The sequence below is a fragment of the Sapajus apella genome, unplaced genomic scaffold (assembly GCF_009761245.1).
Source record: "Sapajus apella isolate SASKATOON/1434 unplaced genomic scaffold, GSC_monkey_1.0 scaffold3, whole genome shotgun sequence".
NCBI classification, from domain to species: Eukaryota; Metazoa; Chordata; class Mammalia; order Primates; family Cebidae; genus Sapajus; species Sapajus apella.
In genome coordinates, this window is record NW_022436943.1 from 67322265 (window position 1) to 67336951 (window position 14687).

Here is a 14687-nt window from a genome sequence, read left to right on the forward strand (position 1 = left end):
AGGCTTGAGCCACCGCGCCCGGCCAAAAAAAAAACTTTTAATTAATTGATTTCTTAGAGACAGGGTCTCACTTGTAGTCCAGGCTGGAGTACAGTGGCTTAATCATAGCTCACTGGAGCCTCCAACTCCTGCACTCAGGCGACCCTCCCACTTCAGCCTCCCAAGTAGCTAGGACTACAGGTATGCATCACCATGCCTGGATAATTTCTTAATTTTTTTTTTTTTTTTTTTTTTGGTAGAGATGAGGTCTTGCTATGTTGCCCAGACTGGTCTTGAACTCCTGGGCTCGAGAGATTCTCCCTCCTTGGCCTCCAAAAGTGTCAAGATTACAGGCCTGAGCCACCACACCTGGCCTGTTTGTTGAATAAATTAATAAACAGCAATGAGCTCACATTTTATGTCATTTGTAATAGCAAGTAAGGAGTCAACACTTGCCACTGGCAGGTGTGGGAAAGTAGAGTTTCTCATACTCTTTCTCAATTTTATACTGAAAGCTACCTAACAGTATTTAGGCAAATCAGATTGGCCCTTGGATAGTGGGTGTCTTATATGGATAGTGGGTGTCTTATAAGAATGGATGTGGGTGAGGGTGCAGATTCAAAAATGTTGCTGAGGCAAATGCCACATTGGTCCTTTTACATACAAGTGACATATCTGCTAAAGAGAAACGTGTGCTGTGTCAGGTCGCCAGATGGATAAGTGAAAATGCAGCATGGGGTCGGCATGCAGGGGATGATTTCATTTTGTCAACTATGACCCCAAGCCCACAAAGGGTTTGTGTGTCACAGGTACCTGGGACTGGTTCATCTGCCTCACTTGGGCCAGCTGCACTGAGGCCACACCTATAAATCCAGGAGATGACACACTCCTCTGAAGGCCTAGGGAGGAGATCTCATAGAACAGCCCTGGCTCAGAGGTGGATGCTGCTGGATAAGGTATTATCTATTTGATTAAATTAACACACAGAGGAAAAATTCCAAAGGACAATACCAGTCTGTTACCAAATGTGTGGCAGGGAGAAGTGAAAGGGAAAGATTGTGGCAGGGCGTGGTGGCTCATACCTGTAATCCCAGCACTTTGGGAGGCCGAGATGGGCGGATCACGAGGTCAAGACATTGAGACCATCCTGGCCAACATAGTGAAACCCTGTCTCCACTAAAATGCAAAAATTAGCTGAGTGTGGTAGCACGTGACTGTAGTCCCAGCTACTTGGGAGGCTGAGGCAGGAGAATTGCCTGAACCTGGGAGGCAGAGGTTGCAGTGAGCCAAGATGGGGCCACTGCACTCCAGCCTTGTGCCTGGTGAAAGAGTGAGACTCTGTCTCAAAAAAGAAAAAAAAAAAAAAAAAAAAAAAAAAGGGAAAAATTGCTACCTGGGGTGAGTCTTAGAAAAGCATAAACACGAAATGCTGTATCAGGTCTCTACTAAAAGATGACCTTCACATATTGCTAATTAAAAAAAGAAAACCACATCACAAAGTATGATTGTATTCTGGTAAAAAAATGAAGAAAATGGGCCAGGCATGGTGACTCACACCTATAATCCCAGTACTTTAGAGTGCCAAGGTAGGAGAATCGCTTGAGCTCAGGAGTTCAAGACCACCCTGGACAATATAGCAAGATCCCGTCTCTACCAAAACAAACCAACAAAAAAATTAGCTGGTCTATAGTCCCAGCTACTCTGGAGGTTGAGGTGGGAGGATTGCTTGAGCCCAGGAGGTCAGGGCTCCAGTAAGCTGTGACTGCACCACTACACTCCAATCTGGGCAACAGAATGAAACCCTGTCTTACAAAATACATAAATAAATAAAAATTTTAAAACATATATATATGAACAAAATACATTTTAAAATGTTTAAAAGTGGTATAAACTAGTTTAATTTTTTTCCTTACTTATGCTATGGCAGATAACGGTTTCGGTTTCCTGGAACAAGCCTGCAACAGGACACCAAGACAAGCAAACACTATGGGCCTCAACCTAAACCTTGCATACACAGAACTATCTGGGGTGCCAGAAACCATCTTTTAACAACACACTCCATCCCTACTTCATCCCCGGGATTCTGAGACCCAACTCCAATCTTTGCTCCATAAGAACACAGTTCAAAAAAACAAAAAACACAGTTCCGGCAGGGAAGGAGAATGTGGACAGTTTTTAAAAATTAAAAGACAGGCTCATCACAAGTCCTCTATAGATGCCAGGCTTCAGGGCCAGGGGCTGGGACAGGCTAGAAATCACCACGCCAGAATACTGGAAGTGGAGTTTGAGGACCCCCTCTCTTGAGGCCATGCCAACAGCTAACATTGGGCAATATAAAGAACACCCACTCAGGGCACTGGCTAAACAATGATCCTACCCACCCACTGGTCACAAAAGTGGCAGCATGGAGTTCATTTTACAAACTCAGGAATTTCAAATTTGAAAATTTCCCTAGGGAATAATCCAAAACAAAAACCATAGATCAATGTTGTTAGCAACTGGCTTTCCAGTTTTCTTTAGGTGATCAAAAGCCACATGGCAGTGAGACACTCCTATCACTCTTTTTGGAACTCCTGTCTCAATGTGACAAAGCAGTATGCCTGTCATTCCAGAGGACCTTGCACATGGTGACACACTGGTTCAGGCACATTTGGAGTCTCCTGGTCTGGGGTGAGCTGCCAGGATCTCCTCCAGAGCCACTGCCTTCTTTTGCTCCTCATCATCCTCACTCCCTGGACTTTCTGCTAACAAGCACTGCTCCCTCTTCATCACCAAGAAGCCCCTTATCCACTAAGGTGAAAGCACGTTCAAGACAGGAGGCTTCTGAGCCACCTGTGAGCACAATGCAAAAAAGTTGACCTAATCTAACTAACCTAAACTAACCCTAACTTACAACCTTTCCAGAATTAATGATCATAAATATGTATCCAAATTGATAGCTTTCTGGCTTAGTGTGGTGGCTCACGCCTGTAATCCCAGCACTTTGGGAGGCCAAGGTAGGTGGATCACCTGAGGTCAGGAGTTCAAGACCAGCCTGGGCGACATGGTAAAACCCCATCTCTACTAAAAATACAAAAATTAGTCAGGTGTGATGGCATGTGCCTGTAAATCCCAGCTCCCCTGGAGGCTGAGGCATGAGAATTGCTTGAACCCAGGAGGTGGAGTTTGCAGTGAGCCAAGATCATGCCATTGCACTCCAGCCTGGGGAATAGAGTGAGACTCTATCTCAAAAAATGAAAAACAAAACAAAACAAAAACCCAAATTGATAGCTTTCTTATATACCAGCAACACCTAGTCAGAAAATGTGAAGGGAAAAAAAATGTATGCAACAAATAGCAACAAGAAACAAGATTAAACCTTAGAAATGCACAGGATCCCTATAAAGAAAACTGTAAAACATCAGGGAAACACTTGTGGATGCTGGTCTGGGAAAACATTTTCTGGGTTAGATCTCAAAAGCATAGGCAACAAAAGCAAACTAGACCAATGGGATTACACCAAGCTAAAAGGTTTCTGCAAAGGAAAGGAAACAATTAGCAGAACGAAGAGACAATTTACAGGATGGGAGAAAATATTTACAAACTATCCATCCAACAAGGGATTAATAACCAGAATGCAAAAGGGAGCAAAACAATTTAATAAACAACTAATCTGATTTAAAAACAGGTGAATGATCTGAATAATTTATCAAAAAAAGAAATACAATATGTATGACCAACAGGCATATGAAAAAAACCCTAAAAATAGATCCACCATATGATCCAGCAATTCCACTGCTGGGTATATACCCAAAAGAAAGGAAGTCAGTATATCAAAGACATACCTGAACATACATGTTGACTGCGGCAATAGTCACAATAGCTAAGATGTGGAATCAATCTAAATGTACATCAAATAAATGGATAATGAAAATGTGGTATATGTACACAATGAAATATGATTCAGCTATAAAAATAAGAAAGTTGGCCAGGTGTGGTGGCTCACATCTGTAATCCCAGCACTTTGGGAGGCCGAAGTGGGTGGATCACAAGGTCAGGAGTTCGAGACCAGCCTGACATGGTGAAACCCCATCTGTATGAAAAACACAAAAATTAGCTGGGCATGGTGCTGCACACCTGTAATCCCACTACTCAGGAGGCAGGAGAACTGCTTGAACCTGGGAGGCGGAGGTTGCAGTGAGCTGAGATCACGCCACTTCTAGCCTCCATCTTAAAAAAAAAAAGAAAAAAAGATGTCATTTGCAGCAACAGGGAGGGAACTGGAGGTCATTATATTAGCTGACATAAGCAAGGTACCGAAAGACAAATATTGCATGTTTCCACTCATATGTGGGAACTAAAAAAGTTGGTCTCCTGGAGGTAGAGAGTAGAATGATGGTTACCAGAGGATGGGAAGGGTGGGGTTGAGGGGGAGGTGTGAGGTGAATAGAGGTAGGTTAATGATTACAACATACAGTCAGATACAATGAATAAGTTCCAGTGTTTGATAGCACAGTAAAGTGACAAAAGTTAGTAATTTGTTATATATTTCAAAATCAGAAGAAGAGATGTGAAATGTTTCCAACACAAAAAATGATGTTTGAGGTGACAGATATCCTAATTACCCTGATTTGATCATTATACACTGTATCCTTGTATCAAAATATCACATGTACCCCATGAATATGTATAATTATATTAAATTTAAAAGGACCTTTAATAAAAATACAGGTATATTTTTATTATTTTATGTGGGAAGGGCTGTTCTAAGCAAAATACCAAAAGCAGAAAGACTAGGGACAGAGATCCATAGATCTGCAGCTTATGAATCAAAATCGCATGTGCATCAAAGCTACCAAACTCCAGAAATGGACCTAAAGGCGTGCAACAATTTAGGATATGACAAAGGTGGTTTTTCAAATCAATGGAGAGATCAATGGTGTTAGAAATGGCTATGATTCAGGGAAAAAAAACGAAGCTGGATTCCAAACTCACCCCATAAGAAAATAAATTCCAGATGTATCCAACATTTTACAAGTACCACAGAAAAACAGGAGTTTATTTAAAAAATAATCTTGGAGTGGGGAAAGCCCTTTAAAACGCAGCACAAAGCCCAAAATGCCTTAAGGCAAAATATTTGACTCACAAAAATTTAAAATTTTCTATTTCGAAAAGCCCAAACCAGAACCAAACACCATAATCAGAGTCAAAAGACAAATTGAGAAGTATGTTTTCAACATACATGGAAAAGAATATGAGCTGGAAAATCGCAAAGAAATACAAACGTTTAAAACACAAACGAAGGGATTTTAACCTCACCAATAAACGAAAAACGTCGACCTGGCAGGAATGCAGGGACCTGTCAAGCACACTGGACCACAGCCCTGTATGGGGCGGGAATGTCAATGTCAATCTCCCACCCTTACCCACTTCACAGAGTCCGCCTGACAGAGAAACCGATGTCCAGAAGACAGTTACTAACCGAAAAATCTGAGTACCGACTCGGCGGAGCACGAGTGGAGCGCCCCCTGCCGTCCCCGGTGTTAGTCCAAACGACACCAGCTTCTCTTTAATGTTGACAGAAAAAAGGGTGTGCGCGCCTGCCTAGAGCTGTAACGGCAATCAAAAATTCTGAAACTCTTCACAGTCCCTGCCTCTTCATACACTAGCAGTGTATGAAGGTGGGTGACTTTTATACTTTTCAGATATGGTTGGATTAGAAGAAGTATTGCATATTATTTTCAATTAAAAAATTAAGCCAGTAAACAAGAAGGAATATATTTGCTGTGTTCCAAAGAGTTGGGCTCATTCATTAAAATAGGGCTCTGACAAAGTAACAGAAAAGACAGCATCAATAGCAATATAGGGGGAGAATAAGACATTCGGCAAGTAGAACACTCGACCAACAGCTGAGACGAAAGCAGCTCGTTTTCGTCTCGACGCGGGAAGACTTTTTATTGCTAAATAAAGTGGCGCTCCCGGTGCGTCGCCGGGGTCTTCATGGGGCTCCTCAGGTTTTGCATAAAACAGAAAAACCTGAATTTTTATTTTTTGGGGAAGCTCCCCAACCTTTTCCGGGCCCAACCCAGGGAACAAGTCGGCTCCATCCTCTCCACCAAGACCCGGGGGAGCGCGGCAAGAAGAGCGGCCCGGGGCGGGGGGTGTCCCCTAGGACTCCCGCCAACCTGGCCCGAGGTACGGCGCCCGGTAGAAATGGCTCGGGAGGGCCCGAGGGGGGAGGAACGCCGGGGATCTGAGAAGATCCAAGGTGGGAGGGACGCGGGGCGGTCTGAGAAAATCCAAAATGGGAGAAACGTTGGGGGTCTGAGAGAGCCCAAGGGGGGAAGGGCGCGGAAGGGACCGAAGCCTTCCTAGGCAGGCGGTGGCGTGGGAGGGCCCGAAGGGGTCCAAGGCCGGGCCAGGGGAAGGATGGGAACCCCGAACCGGGGAGAGGGCGCGGTCTTGGCCCTGGGGAGGAGGCCGCCGCGCGTCGGTGAGGGGAGGGGACCAGCGCCAACGGAGCGGCAGTGCCTGCCCGAGGGGAAGAGTTCACGATCCGAGTGGAGGACGCGCCGGCTCGGGTGTCAGTGATGGGAAAGGGTCCCGGCCGGCCCGGCGCCGACACGCACCCCCCACTCACCGTCCACGCCGCAGCCTCACGCGCGAAGTGACGGGAGCCCGCAGCACCCTCAGACAAAGGGCTGCCCCGCCCCGTCTGCGCAGCCGCCAATCCCTGGGGGCTCTTGCCTCTCAGTTTCCGCCTCCACAGCCGGGTCCGCCAATCCTGGAGGGCAACGCTGTTTACGTCATTTGGCCCGCCTCCCGGTCCGAAGCCTCCCTCGGTGACCGACTGTAGCCTGCTCTCAAGAGCCAGCGAGAGCCAGGCCTCCGCGATCCCTAGAGGGGCCGAGCTGCTCAGGGAAATGGACCCGGCCGGGTCTCCTTCTCTACTTCCGGGCGCGAAGGCTGCAGCCCACCGCCGAGCCTTACCCGCTCGCAGTCTGGGTTCTCGAGCTTCTGCCGCGGTCGCCGTCTGGGGGACACCCCTGCTTGCCCAACAGCCCCTCCTCGGCTTGCGCTGGCTTCGGCCCTCCCGGAACTCGAGCTTGTTCCCCGCCTTTGCGGTCCCCGCTGCTGAGAACGATCTTGTCCTCAGTCTCCTGGCTGGTCCCTGCGCCGCTGCAGCACGGGTGTCGCCTGCTCAGGGGCCCTTTCTCTCAGTTGGAACACTGAAGTCTTCTTGTTCGGTGACTTGCGTGGTTATTTTGCCCACTTATGAGGCTGAGCGCTACGAGGTCCGAGGCGCAGCCCTTCATCGCTGTGCCCGGGCCGGCGTGGTCCCTGCAGGCGAGCGTCACCGAACAGCGACCGCCTCCGTCGTCCACTCGGCCCTTGGGTTTGCTTTTTGGTTTGTTTACACCGCGCACCTGGGGGAGGGTGGAGGCCTTAGGAGGGCGCGGGCCTCACCCGCGTGGAGGCTTGCACCTGACAGCCGCTGCAGGGAGGGTGGATCTGGTTTGGAGCCGGGCCAGAAGAGGGGAGGGCCGGCGGCCTAGTCCACCTTCCGATAGGCATTTCCCCCACTCCCGAAGGCCAGGTCCGCCTCGTCCATCCGGCGCGTGGCCTGGCCCAGCCTCTCACTAGGCTTCTCCACAGGGCGGGGCTGGGGCGGCGGCGAAGGCCTAAGGCTGGGGGGTGGGCTCGAGGCAAGTGCCCTGCCCACGCTGTTGGAAGCAGCGGCCGGGGGTTGGGGGGGGAATGTAGTGATAATTCCATAGTTGCCCCGCACCAGGCAAACGCCAAGTCTGTGCTGCGCTTTAGCGAACGTCTTCACAGCCCTTGTGGGCACCAGTTCCCGCCTCACGGGGCTTCCATCCACTACGCGCGTTTCTGAGTAATGGACCTGCTGCCTGGCGCACTAGATAATATGGCACCAGTTTCTGAGAAAAGAGAAGGCTTTATTATTTTGAGGTCGACGGCCAAGGAGACCGTAGGCACGGCTCAAATGTGTCTCCCACGTCTGGGCTTAGGTCAAAGTTGATGGGTTAGGGAGGATAGGTTGGCACGCAGAAGTCCTGGCAGAAAGGTTTCAATACGGGGCTTTAAACTTGGCCATTTATGGTAAAGTGTGGAATGGCAGGTTTCAGCACCAGATCTTCCAGAATGATGTACCCTTCCTTTCTGAAAGCGTTCTGCCACTCAAGCTCCCGTCATGTTCCTGTCTTCTTGGCTCCTCAGGGAGGAAACGTTGGTTCGGAGTTATGATTTTCCTCCTCTGTGTATGCCCAGGTCACATGACTTTCAGTTTTGGCCCTGCTATACCTCCTGTTACCAACAGAATAGGATCAGTTTAGGTCAGCCCTGTGGTTACACACAGCTTGGTGTCACAGGATTCCCACTGCTAAGGGGCTGTGAAGTTCAGGACCAAGGTAACTGAAATTCAGCTCTATTACTGGATTGTCCTGGATTGTTTTACCAGTTGACAGGGATCAAGCTCTGTCCCAGGAACCTTGACCTCAACAGAGAACTGTTGCTCCTAGGACCTTCACCTCAGACCTCAGTGCATCCTGGTTTTTGTTTTTTTTTTTCCCTCTTCCACAACTTTTTTATTTTGCAAATGTTCATGCATTCATAAAGGTTGAAAGAATAATACAATGAATACCTTCATGCCCTTCACTTAGATTTAACAACTGACATCCTTTCTAGCACTTCCCTTCTGTGTCTCTGTCACTGTCTTTGTGCTTCAACAGCACAATGTTTATTCAGTGCTTGTGCTAAGCACTAAGTGCTGGGGCTACATCAGTGAACACGCAGCATGCCTAACCCATGCCCTCCTGGACCATACATGTGAATAGGGACAGCAGGCAATATGCAGAAAAAATGTAAGAATTACCTAGTGTGTCCAGAGGTAGAAACAGCTACAGAAGGTCTGGGCAGGTGCCAGTGTATCTGCTGGTTCACCTGGGCTACATAAGGCAACAGCTACCATATCTTCCTCTGGCTCCTTCAGCTCCAAGACTAAAGGCTCCAGCTTCTCCTGTAGGGCAGCAAAGGGGTTTCAGCCCATCCTGGGCTCCAGCTTGAGGTCACAGACCCCAGCTAGTCCTTACTCTTAACATATGTAATTTATGTATCTTTTATAAGTATACAGTTTTTTTTTTTTTTTTTTTTTTTTTGAGACAGAATTTCACTTTTGTTGCCCATGCAATGGCATGGTCTTGGCTCACTGCAACTTCTGCCTCCCACGTTCAAGCAATTTTCCTGCCTCAGCCTTCCAAGTAGCTGGGATTACAGGTGCCTGCCACCATGCCCAGCTACTTCTTGTGTTTTTAGTAGAGACAGGGTTTCACCATGTTGGCCAGGCTGATCTTGAACTCCTGACCTCAGGTGATCCACCTGCCTTGGCCTCTCAAAGTGCTGGGATTACAGGCATGAACCACTGTGCCCAGCCAAGTATACCATATACTTATAAACAACATGCACACAGACACAGAGTCTCATAGTTGTTATGGCAAACATTAAGCTTCTACTACTGAGTCTGGCGTTACCACTGAGTACCCAGCCCACCGGTCCCTCCTGCTACGAAACTGCTCCCATCTGGTTCCTGGAGAGGGCGATCTGTAAGATCTGACTTGAGAATACTTCATCTACTGTTTGTAGACAGTCATGGAGTGGGGCTCCTGGCTCTATGGGGAACAAGGTAGCTGGGTTGAGGGTCTTTACAGTTTCTAAAGTTATGTGAGTTCTCACATAGGAACCCTTGGTACTGAGTCATTCTTGGGTCTGACAGTCAGTGGTGTCCCCTTTGATCCATTAGAGTTAGGACCAGATGCTCACCCACACAGTCAGATGCTGCCCTAAAGTTAATGTGTCTGCTTCTCATACTAACATAGCTGTGGCAGCTAGTACCTTAAGGTAGGGGAGCCGTCCTTGTGCCACCACATCTAATTGTTTGGATAGACAGGCCACCGGGCAGTGCCATGACCCTAGGACCCTGGTTAAGACTCTGATGGCTATTCTTTCCACTCATGAATATACAAATAGAAAGGCCTGGCCATGTCTGGTAGTCCTAGAGCTGGGGCCTCAGTTAAGGCTTGCTTTACCTGTTCAAATGCCTTCTCCTGCTCAGTTCTGCAAAGGAAAGGCTCTCCCCCACACCTTTTGTGGCTTCATATAAGGGTGGCTTTGCTATGAGTGAGAAGTTTGGAATCCAGATGTGGCAAAACCTCGCTGCTCCTAAAAACTCTCTTACATGGTGCCTGCAGGTTGGGGTTGGAAGGTTTCAAGCAGCCTTTATGTGGGCCATACCTCGGCTCCACTTTCCTTGATTTATGCTGAATCCTAGGTAACTGACACTTGTCAGGCTGACTTGAGTCTTTTTCCTTCATACTTTATATCTTGCTTTCTGTAATAAGTGGAGCAGACTTTTAGAGTAGGGGCTGCTAGGAGATCATCATCCACGTACTGCCATATGACACATTCTTTGGGGGAGTTGTAAGCTTTAAGGTCTGTCACTAATGCATCTCCAAAAATTGTGGGGGAGTTTTTAAACCACTGTGGAAGTCTGGTCCCAGTGAGCTGAAAATTGCCCCATTGGGACAATTACTGCAGCTATATACTCCTGGAATATGAGGTTTTTCTGTTGGCTTCCGCCACCAGTAGGAGTAAAGTATTCCAGGGTGACTGGCATGGCACTAGAATGCCATGACTCTGAAGTCGGTCTATGTGTTTCCATATTCCTCTAATGGCTTCTTGAGGCAGTGGGTATTGGCAAAGCTGGATGGGGGTGGCACCTGGTTTTAATTTTATTACAACTGGAGCATGATTTACAGCCAACACAAGCGGGTTATTTTCAGCCCAGACCTCCAGGAATTCATTTACTAGTCTAGCCAATATGGTTCCCTCCTCTGGGGATATGAAGCAGTTTGGCGCTTGTGTCATCTTAGTATACAGCCTCCCTTCCTCAGCCTGTGGCACAGTTAGGGCTAGCACCATTGCCTTTGGTTGGGTGAAGTCTAAAGTCACATTCCCTTCTGGTTTAAAGGAGATTTGCGCCTGCAATTTTTGGAGCAGGTCTCTTCCTAGCAAGGGGACCAGACAATTTGGGAGGTGTAGAAATTCATGCTGAACTTCCTATCCTCCAATAACACACCTCCTTGACCGGCAAAAAGTCCTCTTCTCTGTCACTCCAGTGGCTCCAATTATAAGTGGCATATGTTTTATGTTCAGCACCTGTGTCTATCATAAAATCTATCTCTTGGCCCCCTACCTCCATTCTGACCACAGGCTCCTAGGCTCCTGAAGAAATGGAGCCCCATCTGTCTCAGTCCTCATAACCTTCGGCTCCTGCTAAGATGGTTAGGTTGGCGTCCTGATCATCTGGGGTGTGGTGGCTTGCCTTCTGATTCTTTTTCCGAACTTCATAACTGTCACCCACCTTTCTGGGCACCCATTTTTTCAATGTCCTTTCTGTTTGCACCACGCACACTGATCTTTCTCTAACTTAGGCCGATTTTCAAAATCCTCCCGAGTGGAACCTCTCCCTCATCCAACACCATGTCCATGTCCTCTTGTGACATTTTTCCTGCTTTCTGTGAGAGGCGCCACTAGCAGATCGGCTTTCCTTTTAAGCTTTTGATTAGCTTCCCTCCTAATCTCTCTTTTAGCTTCCTCCTCTCGGTTAATGAACACTTTGTGGGCTATCTGTATGAGTTCAGTGGCATTCTTGCCTTCAAAACCTAACTTTTGAAGCTTCTAGTATCACCCTGTGCCTGACTGACAAATGCTGCATTTACCATGCATTGATTTTTGGCAACCTCTGGGTTGAACAGGGTGTAAAGCCGGTATGCCTCACAGAGTCTCTCATAAAACTCACTAGGGCTTTTTATCTGCCTTTTGGCCCATCTGAAATCTTCCCCATATTTATTACCTTTTCCCCTCCTGCCTGTATTCCATTTAGGAGTGCCTCCTGACATCCTTGTAGGCGTTGTAGCTCTTCTGCCTCATTGGGGTCCCACTGGGGATTTGTCACTGAGTAACGGTCCTCTGCATATTGTCGGGCATCAACTGTGCCTGCTAGGGTGTTTCTCTCTAGGTACTGGAGGGTTGCTTGGGTTACTCTATGCTGCTCCTCTGTGTTAAGTAATGTTAACAGGAGCTCCTGACAGGCTTCCCAGGTGGGGTTGTGGGTTAGAAAGATAGATGGCATTATGTCAATAATGGCTTTTCCTTCTCCAGTGTAACACATGAAAAGGCCTTTGTTCAAAGTTCTAATTTGCCATTACGGAATTCACACTGGAGAGAAACCCTATGAATGTAATGAGTGTGAAAGAGCATTCTCTTTGGGATCAACCATTAAGAAGCATCAGGGAACTACTACTGGTGAGCAACCCTACACACATGTAAAGAATGTGGAAAGGTCTTTGGTTAGCATCCAGCCTTTATTTGACATCTGGAAGTTCACACAGGGTAGAAATCTTATGAACATACTGGATGTGGAAAGCCCTCAATAACAGTTCTACCCCCTTCACCATGGAAGCGCAGACTGATGAATGCAGTGTACAAATGTAGTAAAGACAATTTGCTAAAGGTCATTTAAACTACTGGACAGACTAGACCTTGGAGCAGTTCAGTTCCAGGATGTGACTGGTGTGTGCTGTGACCAGAAAGTAAATTGTACTGTACTATTTTTAGCTGGAAAACAGTAAATATTTTTCTGAAACATTAATCTGAACTTGCCTCTCCCTGCTTAAATCCTTTAATGGCTTCCCACATCCCATAGCAGCATTTCTCAAAGCTGCTAACAGCAGAGGTAAGTGCTCACTACATACCCCTAGTGACTTTGAGATCAAGGGAGTAGGAAAGCAGGAAGAAAAGAAATAGCAGTGAACAGGGTTAGTGATAGGTGTTGTAAAGGCTGCTTTCAGAACAGACCCCACCGTCCTTAAAAGAAAAGGCTGGTTTGTGTCAACGTGCCATAGTGGAACAGGCCCATTGAACAGGAGTATACCTGGAAGATCCCTGAGTCTTCTGCATGAGTTGCCACTAATGCCCACAATGCTTTTGAAAGAGAAGGCAGGTGACAGGGTGTGGTGGTTCACGCCTGTAATCCCAGCACTTTGGGAGGCTGAGGTGGGTAGATTACGAGGTCAGGAGTTCAAGACCAGCCTGGTCAAGATGGTAAAACCACATCTCTACTAAAGATACAAAAATTAGCCAGGCGTGGTGGTGGGTGCCTGTAATCCCAGCTACCGGAGAAGCTGGGGCAGAGAACTGCTTAAACCCAGGAGGCAGAGGTTGCAGTGAGCTGAGATTGCACCACTGCACTCCAGCCTGGGCAACAGAACGAGACTCTGTGTCAAAAAAAAAAAAAAAAAAAAAAAAAGAAAAAACAAAAGAGGGACAGCAGGTATGTGGTAATTGGGGTGGCCATATGTGTTAGCTAACTGCCTTTATCCAAAGTTAAAATAAACCTCATATCTCTATTGTGATATTGTGCTCGCCTAGAGCCAGAACCGGAGCAAAACTATTTTATAAAATGCAAAACTGTTTTTAGATAAGTTGAAATGGCTGCCCCATTCTCCTTACAATGACTACTGTCCTTGGCCTCTGTGAATAGAACTGCCAGTTTGTTCCTCAAAACTATGTAAAGCTGCTTACCTTTTCTTATCAGTAACTGCTAAAATCTGTAACTTCTATCACCACCCAGACGATGTGTAAACAAATGTATATCCTGACTTCTGTAAACCACAGGAGGTAACAAACAGAATGACAAAAGTCCCCTAGACCTTGGAATGTCCGGAGACCCCCGCCCTTGTCTTCACCCAGAAGGTGAATCACAGAATCCCCTAGCCCTTGAAATGTCCGAAACCTTATCATCCCCATCCCCGCCCCTCACCCCCACTCCCAAGGTGGTTTTTCGGGTATAAAAAATCATGGCACCCTCCTTTTGGCACCACAGGTTGGAGAGACGTGAGTCCTCTGTGGTCGCCGGCATAAATAAATGACCCTGCAATCTGGCATACTTTTGTCTCGTGATAACTTTCTACGCTCCGGTCAAATACAACACAATGACAAGCAGGTAATTACAACTTGGACTCAGCCACCTGCCAAACTCCCACAGAGACAGGGAGGGAGGGGAGCTATCTTCCTTGACCTTTATATTTCAAAGAAATCGCTCCAAGGTCCTTAAAAAAGACATTCCTGGCCGGGCGCGGTGGCTCACGCCTGTAATCCCAGCACTTTGGGAGGCCGAGGCGGGTGGATCACGAGGTCAAGAGATCGAGACCATCCTGGTCAACATGGTGAAACCCCGTCTCTACCAAAAATACAAAAATTCAGCTGGGCATGGTGGCGTGTGCCTGTAATCCCAGCTACTCAGGAGGCTGAGGCAGGAGAATTGCCTGAACCCAGGAGGCGGAGGTTGCGGTGAGCCGAGATCGCGCCATTGCACTCCAGCCTGGGTAACAAGAGCGAAACTCCGTCTCAAAAAAACAAAACAAAACAAAACAAAACAAACAAACAAACAAACAAAAGACATTCCTGGTTTGTAAAACTGGCAAGAGGCTTATTTAGCTTTCTAAAAAAATTTACATCTCAAGAGAGCAAAGAAAGATTTTCCTATTACAAAGTTTTCTAGAAGAAATGATGTAAGTAAAGGGAGAGGAGTGTGCCTTCCCTTTGGCACCATAAAAAATTCTATTAAAAAAAAAAAAATTTAGGGCCGGGCG

At 47.1% G+C, this 14687-nt stretch overlaps 1 protein-coding gene across 4 annotated transcripts in view; it reads right to left on the bottom strand.

The window, feature by feature from the left end:
- The window catches only part of ZNF250 (zinc finger protein 250), a 19018-nt gene extending 11699 nt beyond the window's left edge, over nt 1-7319 (bottom strand). The window contains exon 1 of one of the 4 annotated variants that reach the window (XM_032257059.1): nt 6599-7319. The gene's annotated coding sequence lies outside the window, so the exon portion shown is untranslated. The remainder of the gene's footprint in view (nt 1-6598) is intronic. The other 3 variants (XM_032257070.1, XM_032257044.1, XM_032257049.1) reach the window with 3 other exon arrangements.
- Nucleotides 7320-14687: the final 7368 nt, after the last annotated feature.